Below are 9,098 nucleotides of genomic sequence, written 5' to 3'. Positions count from 1 at the left end.
TAGAATGTTTAATATCACATATTAAAGTTTATGTAGATTGTTTCAATTACTGTAGTCATCAACCAGCATGCATTTTGTGTATCCTCCTCCTACACAATGCAATCAAAAATGCCCTCTCTCCTCCACAACATTGTCAAAGCTGAATTATTATTTTCATTATTCCCAGCTTCACATTTTTTCCCTATTCTATCCCTCCATGCCAATTTATGCTAATCCATCCCTCTTTCTCATTTATTGTACACACTTCCATACGTCACATATCTCTCTTGTCCATCCCTCCATCCCATATCCTGCACATGCATCGCTCTGTATGATGTCTCCCATCTCCATCCATCCCTTGTCTTGTGCATGCATTGCTCGGTGTCATGTCTCCCATCTCCATCCATCCATCAATGGATGGATGGAGATGGGAGACATGACACCGAGCAATGCATGTGCTGGACATGGGATGGAGGGATGGATGTCTCCCATCTCCATCCATCCATCCATCCCATGTCTTGTGCATGCATTGCTCGGTGTCATGTCTCCCATCTCCATCCATCCATCCCATGTCTTGTGCATGCTTTGCTCGGTGTCATGTCTCCCATCTCCATCCATCTATGGATGAATGGACGGATGGATGGAGATGGGAGACATGACACCGAGCAATGCATGTGCTGGACATGGGATGGATGGATGGATGGACGGATGGAGATGGGAGACATGACACTGAGCAATGCATGTGCTGGACATGGGATGGAGGGATGGATGTCTCCCATCTCCATCCATCCATCCATCCCATGTCTTGTGCATGCATTGCTCGGTGTCATGTCTCCCATCTCCATCCATCCATCCCATGTCTTGTGCATGCTTTGCTCGGTGTCATGTCTCCCATCTCCATCCATCCATCCATCCATCCCATGTCTTGTGCATGCTTTGCTCAGTGTCATGTCTGCCATCTCCATCCATCTATGGATGAATGGACGGATGGATGGATGGATGGAGATGGGAGACATGACACCGAGCAATGCATGTGCTGGACATGGGATGGATGGATGGATGGACGGATGGATGGATGGAGATGGGAGACATGACACCGAGCAATGCATGTGCTGGACATGGGATGGATGGATGGATGGACGGATGGATGGATGGAGATGGGAGACATGACACCGAGCAATGCATGTGCTGGACATGGGATGGAGGGATGGATGTCTCCCATCTCCATCCATCCCATGTCTTGTGCATGCTTTGCTCGGTGTCATGTCTCCCATCTCCATCCATCCATCCATCCCATGTCTTGTGCATGCTTTGCTTGGTGTCATGTCTCCCATCTCCATCCATCCCATGTCTTGTGCATGCTTTGCTCGGTGTCATGTCTCCCATCTCCATCCATCCATCCATCCATCCATCCATCCATCCATCCCATGTCTTGTGCATGCTTTGCTCGGTGTCATGTCTCCCATCTTCATCCATCCATCCATCCCATGTCTTGTGCATGCTTTGCTCGGTGTCATGTCTCCCATCTCCATCCATCTATGGATGAATTGACGGATGGATGGATGGATGGATGGAGATGGGAGACATGACACCGAGCAATGCATGTGCTGGACATGGGATGGATGGATGGACGGATGGATGGATGGATGGAGATGGGAGACATGACACCGAGCAATGCATGTGCTGGACATGGGATGGATGGATGGATGGACGGATGGAGATGGGAGACATGACACCGAGCAATGCATGTGCTGGACATGGGATGGAGGGATGGATGTCTCCCATCTCCATCCATCCATCCCATGTCTTGTGCATGCTTTGCTCGGTGTCATGTCTCCCATCTCCATCCATCCATCCATCCCATGTCTTGTGCATGCTTTGCTCGGTGTCATGTCTCCCATCTCCATCCATCTATGGATGGATGGATGGATGGAGATGGGAGACATGACACTGAGCAATGCATGTGCTGGACATGGGATGGATGGATGGATGGATGGACGGATGGATGGATGGAGATGGGAGACATGACACCGAGCAATGCATGTGCTGGACATGGGATGTAGGGATGGATGTCTCCCATCTCCATCCATCCATCCATCCATCCCATGTCTTGTGCATGCTTTGCTCGGTGTCATGTCTCCCATCTCCATCCATCCATCCATCCCATGTCTTGTGCATGCTTTGCTCGGTGTCATGTCTCCCATCTCCATCCATCTATGGATGGATGGACGGATGGATGGATGGAGATGGGAGACATGACACCGAGCAATGCATGTGCTGGACAGGGATGGATGGATGGATGGATGGACGGATGGATGGATGGAGATGGGAGACATGACACCGAGCAATGCATGTGCTGGACATGGGATGGAGGGATGGATGTCTCCCATCTCCATCCATCCATCCATCCCATGTCTTGTGCATGCATTGCTCGGTGTCATGTCTCCCATCTCCATCCATCTATGGATGGATGGACGGATGGATGGATGGAGATGGGAGACATGACACCGAGCAATGCATGTGCTGGACATGGGATGGAGGGATGGATGTCTCCCATCTCCATCCATCCATCCATCCCATGTCTTGTGCATGCATTGCTCGGTGTCATGTCTCCCATCTCCATCCATCTATGGATGGATGGACGGATGGATGGATGGATGGAGATGGGAGACATGACACCGAGCAATGCATGTGCTGGACATGGGATGGATGGATGGATGGATGGATGGACGGATGGATGGATGGAGATGGGAGACATGACACCGAGCAATGCATGTGCTGGACATGGGATGGATGGATGAATGGATGTCTCCCATCTCCATCCCTCCATCCCATGTCTTGTGCATGCATTGCTCGGTGTCATGTCTCCCATCTCCATTCATCCATCCATCCATCCCATGTCTTGTGCATGCATGGCTTGGTCTCATGTCTCCCATCTACATGCCTTTATTTAAATTTTTGCATATGAATAAGTTACTCATTCACGCTTTTATATATTTCAGAATGCCCAGTTGTTTTGTCAAATCTTGCTCCATGAACTGGAGAAATGACAATATTAGACTGCATTCATTTCCACGTGATCGAGAGAGGATAAAAACCTGGCTGGAAAAAATCAACATTCCTAGTGAGGAATTAGGATCATTAGTTGAAACAATTCTTAAATCTAAAATCTGGAAATTTAAAATTTGTTCTTAACATTTTTTGGAAAGTGATTACGAACTAAGAGGTGCACAAAAACATCTTAAGATTACAGCTTTCCCTTCTGTGCTATTAGAAAAAAATGTAAAAATATGTCATGTGGATTCTGAACACAACTACGCAAAACGACGAAGAAGAGAAACTGAGATGACTTCACAATCGTCAACATATGTCTCAGACATGCGCTCAGGAGCTACTCAAACATCCATGGAATCTAATACAGAACTTCCAAATAAATCTATGGCTTCTGTATCCGAAGTTAGTGATTGTGAAATGGTAGTGTGTCAACCTGCGGACTATGCATTGATTGACAGTGTAATTTGCAGTTCGGTTTCAAATGGACCAATGTCGCTTATTGATCTCTCTGAGAATCAAGTTGAAATAAGTAATATCACTAATATTTCATCACACACTGTAAAAATCAGGCATAAAGCAAGATTTAAAAAAATTAATCGAGGCATCCAATGTCAACGAAAAAAGGAAGTGAAACCCAAAAAGATACAGGTATGCATACCTCGGTCTTCCTTCTCTGTTGCTATACAGTGCTCTTTGGTGGAATTACCTGAATTGAGTGTAATACCAAGATTACAAACTAGTATGTTCGATTTCTTGAATATCGAAAAAAGTCAAGAAGATATTTTACACTCTTCTTTTGCTGAAAATTTGACAACAAAAGCAAACATCGAATTTGACCATTTCAAACAATGTGAAGTGCCAACAATACATCATGATCCTAATCTTGATCTTCTTGGATTATCACCAATTAGAAGTACCTTACCAGAACCTGTACCATTTGACGACAATGAAATAAGTGATTTTGGTCTTTTGTGCAGTCCACCAAAAAAAATAAAAGATGTAGACGAATCTTACTGTCCGTCAGAGGAGGAAGCGGAGGAAATGTATGTAGAAGATTTGGATGAAGAATACTCATACATTGATTTAAAACAACCCGACCTTTCGTTTATAGATGTGCACGAAGAAAAAGAATTTGCCAACGTGTCAAGTCAGAAAACATTTTTGGTGTATGAAGAATGCCTTGATAAATTACTGATGCAATCTCATTGCTTACATGACACACATTGCACGGGCAGGATAATTGCTCTTAAAAAATTGATTAAAGGGTCTGCATTAATAGTGCATGCAGAGTGCAATAAGCATCATAAATCTAAAATGTGGAGAAGCCAACCATTAATAGGGCGAATGCCAGCCGGAAACTTGCTGATTTCATCCGCAATAGTATGCAGTGGGTCTAATTTTTTGAAGATGAAAATTTTTTTTTCAATTTTACAAATGTATGGTATATCGGCGACTACTCATTATAAAAACCAAAAAAAATTCATATTCCCTACCATTGAACATCATTGGATAAGTGAAAGAAAGAAGAACATTCAAAAAATTGGTGACAACAGTGTAGCATTGATTGGTGACGGCCAATGTGATTCACCTGGCTTCAATGCTAAGTACTGTACCTATACATTGATGGATGCAGAAACCAATTATATATTAGATTTTCAAGTGGAGCAACTCCAAACCGGTCGTACCTCTGTCTCGCTTGAAAAATTAGCTTTTGTTGAGGCCTTGGATCGTCTTTTAGGAGATCAGGTTCAGGTCAAAATCCTTGCAACCGATAGACATGTCTCCATAAGAAAAATCATAAAGGAAAAATATCCACAAATAAGGCACGAATTCGATGTATGGCATATGGCCAAATCAATTGGAGCAAAACTTATGGCTGCAAGTAAAAAAAGCAACAGTAGGGAACTTGCTGGCTGGGTTTCTTTAGCAAAAAATCATTTGTGGTGGGCTTCGAGTACATGTCAGGATAATCCTATTCTACTAGAAGAAAAATGGCTATCTATGAGTTTTCATGCAGCAAATGTACATGAATGGCATGGAAATAGCCTATACCATCAGTGTTCACATCCACCAATACCTTGTGATGAACAGAGGGAATATGAGTGGCTTAAACACGGATCTGCAGTTAATGCCGTAATTCAAAATCAGAGACTGCTAAAGGACCTTCATCATATATCTGGTTTTTACCATACAGGTGAGGTCGAAGTTTTTCACAGTATGGTGTTAAAATATCGATCTAAACGTCATCATTTTTATATGGACAGCATGGTTGCAAGAACACAACTTGCTGCCCTCGACCACAATAAAAACATAAATAGGCTGCAAGCAGTTGTTCGGAGACCTAAAAAAGATTCAGAAAAAAAGGGATCTTTGCGTTACCGTTATGGCTTCAGTAAGGCAAAAAAAGACTGGGTTGTAAGCAAAATATATGAACCTACTAGCCAAGAATTCTTGAAACAGATCATCTGTGATGTGATTGACCATGCTGCAGGAATCAAAAATTTTCCATGGCATTCCAGACAGGTCAATCTCTCTCAAAACATTGCTGGATTTCCATGTCCTGAAAAAGATAAACTGCTCTCTCAATATCTATCTCGTTTTGAATGAAATACCACGCTTTATATTTTTACATTTTTTTTTTGTGTAATAATCGAAAATAGCACTGTTTTATTATAAAATTGTTAGTTTTAGATCTTTAATAAAAAAAAAAAAAAAAAACAGGTAACGTTAATATATACATTTTTTATTAAAATATAATAAAAATTAGAATTATTTAGCTTCTAATATATTTGTTATTAAATTTTTTTTACACCTTTACATTTGGGAAATAATAGTTGTGATTTATGATTCTGTTAAAAATAATGAAGAAGGATTGTGAAGGTGTGTAACTGAACTTCACGTGTGATCACTTGATTAGTTGATATTGGTATAACTTTAAAAAACAATAAAAAATTCTCCTTTCATATTTTTGAACTGTCAAGTGCTCCTTGATTCAATATATTACTTAGGACCATAAAATATTTTGCCGATGAAGTTCTCTGCCTCGCACCATGGGGTCAAGGCTTCAGATTGTATAGATTGCTAATAGTGCAGCCAATGGCTGACGATGTTGTCAATCTAATATAATTATGGCCCATGGGTCTTGGCATATATATACATTATTCGTCAAATGACGCAAATACAAATGACTCCCAAGTAAGCATGCGTCATAACCCTTCCATGTTGTGCTGTTCCTCGGTTATGTAATGTGTGTGTGGGGTTGGGGGGGGGTAACTCGAGAGCTTTACCAAAAATTTTGTTTATGTGGGCACTGTGGCAAAGTAAAATTTTTTTGTTTTTTAAGAACATTAAAAATTAAAAATGACTCCAAAAAACTATATATATATATTTTAAATTATTTATTTTTTAAATAAATTTTAACCACATGCTTATATATTTTAGAAAATTTCTGTCACATAAAAAATATAAAGAACTACAAAAAATATATACATTTTTTAATTACAAAGATTTTTAAAACCAAAAATAACAACTAAGTAACTATCCGCTATTACAATTTAATTTTCTTCGATAGCCATATCGCTTGCATTGTAATCGGATGACCATTTAAATCCGATGTATTCCTCATTGGGATCTGGATACTTGTTTCGAATTGCCCATACAACACACGAAGGTATGGGTATTCGACGATTCTTCCCCAGAAATCCATGGACCATATTAGTGTAGGATTTATAAGCTCCTCTTCTGAGGCATCTAGGAAATTAGAAAGATTACAAATATTACAATTTTATATATATAACAAAAATATAATTTAGAAGTGCTTTTTGGAAAGGACGATTATCCTCTTTAATACCATGCAATTTTGCACCTTGACGAAATGCTGTATTTTGGCCTAGGCCGACAAGGCCCAGGCCTAGGGTGGCACTTTGCCGTGGCTGGGAAATAAACCACCCCCCTGCATGAACTCCCTTCCCCTCCTCCCGCACGCAGGCTTGCACAGCTGAATCCCGGAGCCCAGTGCCACAAGTTCTGAGCTCTGGTAATTGATCAGTCAGGGATGCGCTATCACGGGCACCAGGGACATCTGCCTCCTGAGGTCCCACAGCGTCAATTGGCTTTCCGGAGCAACCGTACCTCTCCCCCATCCTCTCCTCTACAAGCACATATCCCCTTACCCCCCTCTCCCCCAAACTAGAAGATGCCACATCCCCTCACCGCAGCATCCCTCTGTCCTCTCAGAGTCCCTTTGTCCCCTTCCCATGGCATTCCTCTGTCACCTTCCCACGGAGTCCCTCTGTCCCCTTGCCACGGCGTTCCTCTGTCACCTTCCCACGGTGTCCCTCTGTCCCCTTGCCACGGCGTTCCTCTGTCACCTTCCCACGGAGTCCCTCTGTCCCCTTGCCACGGCGTCCCTCTGTCACCTTCCCAAGGCGTCCCTCTGTTCTCTTCCCATGGCGTCCCTCTGTCCTTCTCCCACGGTGTCCCTCTGTCCCATTCCCACAGTGTCCCTTTGTCCTTCTCCCATGAAGATGACAGGGTGGGTCTTAAAAAGGAAGGGGTGTAGTCTTGACATGAAGGGGTGGTTCATATTTAAATTAGGTGGTCCGCAAGTTTAGTCAGGCCTAGGGCATCACAAAACCTAAATACACCACTGCCTTCCCGCCCATGACAAATTTCATTTTTAAATTTTCTCTCAATTTAAATGACAATTATGCGGTCATGCAACACTGTACCGAAAACTAAATTTTTTACATTTTAGTAACACAAACAGAGGTTTCTTTTGTTGTTATTGGATCACCTCAGTGGGTTTTTTTATAAGAAAATATATATTTTTTTTTTTTTCCGTTATAAAGTTTATTTTATCCTTCACTTACGGGAACTAATGAGGACGTACTGATGAGCATTAATGAGGCAGCACTGATGAGTTTGCACTAATAAGGTGTCACTCATTAACATGCACTGATATTTATAATTCATAGGCACTGATAGGCGGCACTGATTTTCAGATAAGCGGTACTGATAGCCACTGATAGGTGGGACTAACCGTTGTCACTGATGGGCAGCAATGATGTTGAACTACTGACATTTTATAATGCTGGGCACTGATATAGGCACTGACTTGCACTCTGCTGGGCACTGATTAGCACTCATATGAGAATTGATTGGCAGTTTGATCGGCATTATGAACTGTCTTTTTGTTGGGCACTGACTGACAGCTTATGGGCACATTTAAAGTTGTTGTTGCACATATGAGGGGACTGTTCTGATAATCAATGTGCTTATTATGAGCACAGTTCCCCTCTGACAGGGAGAGACTGGCTCTCCCTTTCAGCGTGAACAAAGAAATGACTTTCACTGTTACATTATGGCGCACGCGATTATGCACTGTGATTGGTCAATTGAATTTTTTAAAAATTAATTAAAAATAAACTTTTCAATATATTAAATAACTAAATATTACCTATTGGCATCACGAATATAGTCTTTGTGAACATTGGCGGATTCCATTTGGATTTGATAGACCAGAATTCTTTTAGTCAGACATCGTTCGACAAATTCTTCGTGTAGTGTTACGCATGTCAGGCCATGCTCCAAGAAAGGCTGAACTTCTTCCAATCCTTGGCAGCATTTAGATTCTTCAATTGTTGGCATAGGCCGACATTGTGCACAAAAACACCACCGTGTATGACCTATCAAACTCTGGTCTTTCTCTTCATCAGCTACATTTTCCTCAATTCTTTTTCTTTTCAATGGGTTGATTGGAAAAGCAGGTGGTTCCTCAGTGCCTGGGATTTGATATTTCGAACGTAGTCGAACTCGGAGATTGTTTAAATCCTACATTGAAATGAAAAAAACATGATAACAATGTCACAAAAAAAAAAAATTTAAAAAAACACAGCTAAATATTATTCTTTAAATTTTTTTTTTTTAAATGGATAAATATGTTGTATGCTTTTTTAAAATTGATGTTTTCCATTTATATTCATAATACGTACAACTGCCCAAGATAGGAGAAACTCTCTATAGGTAAGTGTCAGCTGGTGATCCACATAGTCTCTACCATGTAT

At 41.6% G+C, this 9,098-nt stretch overlaps 1 long non-coding RNA gene across 1 annotated transcript; it reads right to left on the bottom strand.

Annotated features, from left to right (window-relative positions):
* Positions 1 to 6,416: 6,416 nt before the first annotated feature.
* LOC141123011 (uncharacterized) lies at positions 6,417 to 8,861 on the bottom strand. The gene is made up of 2 exons (XR_012240745.1): positions 8,492 to 8,861; positions 6,417 to 6,783 (listed from the first exon to the last, which is right to left on the bottom strand). It is a non-coding gene; the product is annotated as an uncharacterized lncRNA (long non-coding RNA).
* Between the last annotated feature and the right edge of the window lie 237 nt (positions 8,862 to 9,098).

The sequence above is a fragment of the Aquarana catesbeiana genome, linkage group LG01 (genome assembly GCF_042186555.1).
Source record: "Aquarana catesbeiana isolate 2022-GZ linkage group LG01, ASM4218655v1, whole genome shotgun sequence".
NCBI lineage: Eukaryota > Metazoa > Chordata > Amphibia > Anura > Ranidae > Aquarana > Aquarana catesbeiana.
Note: the sequence above shows the minus strand (reverse complement) of the source record. Positions and strands in the feature narration are given on the sequence as shown.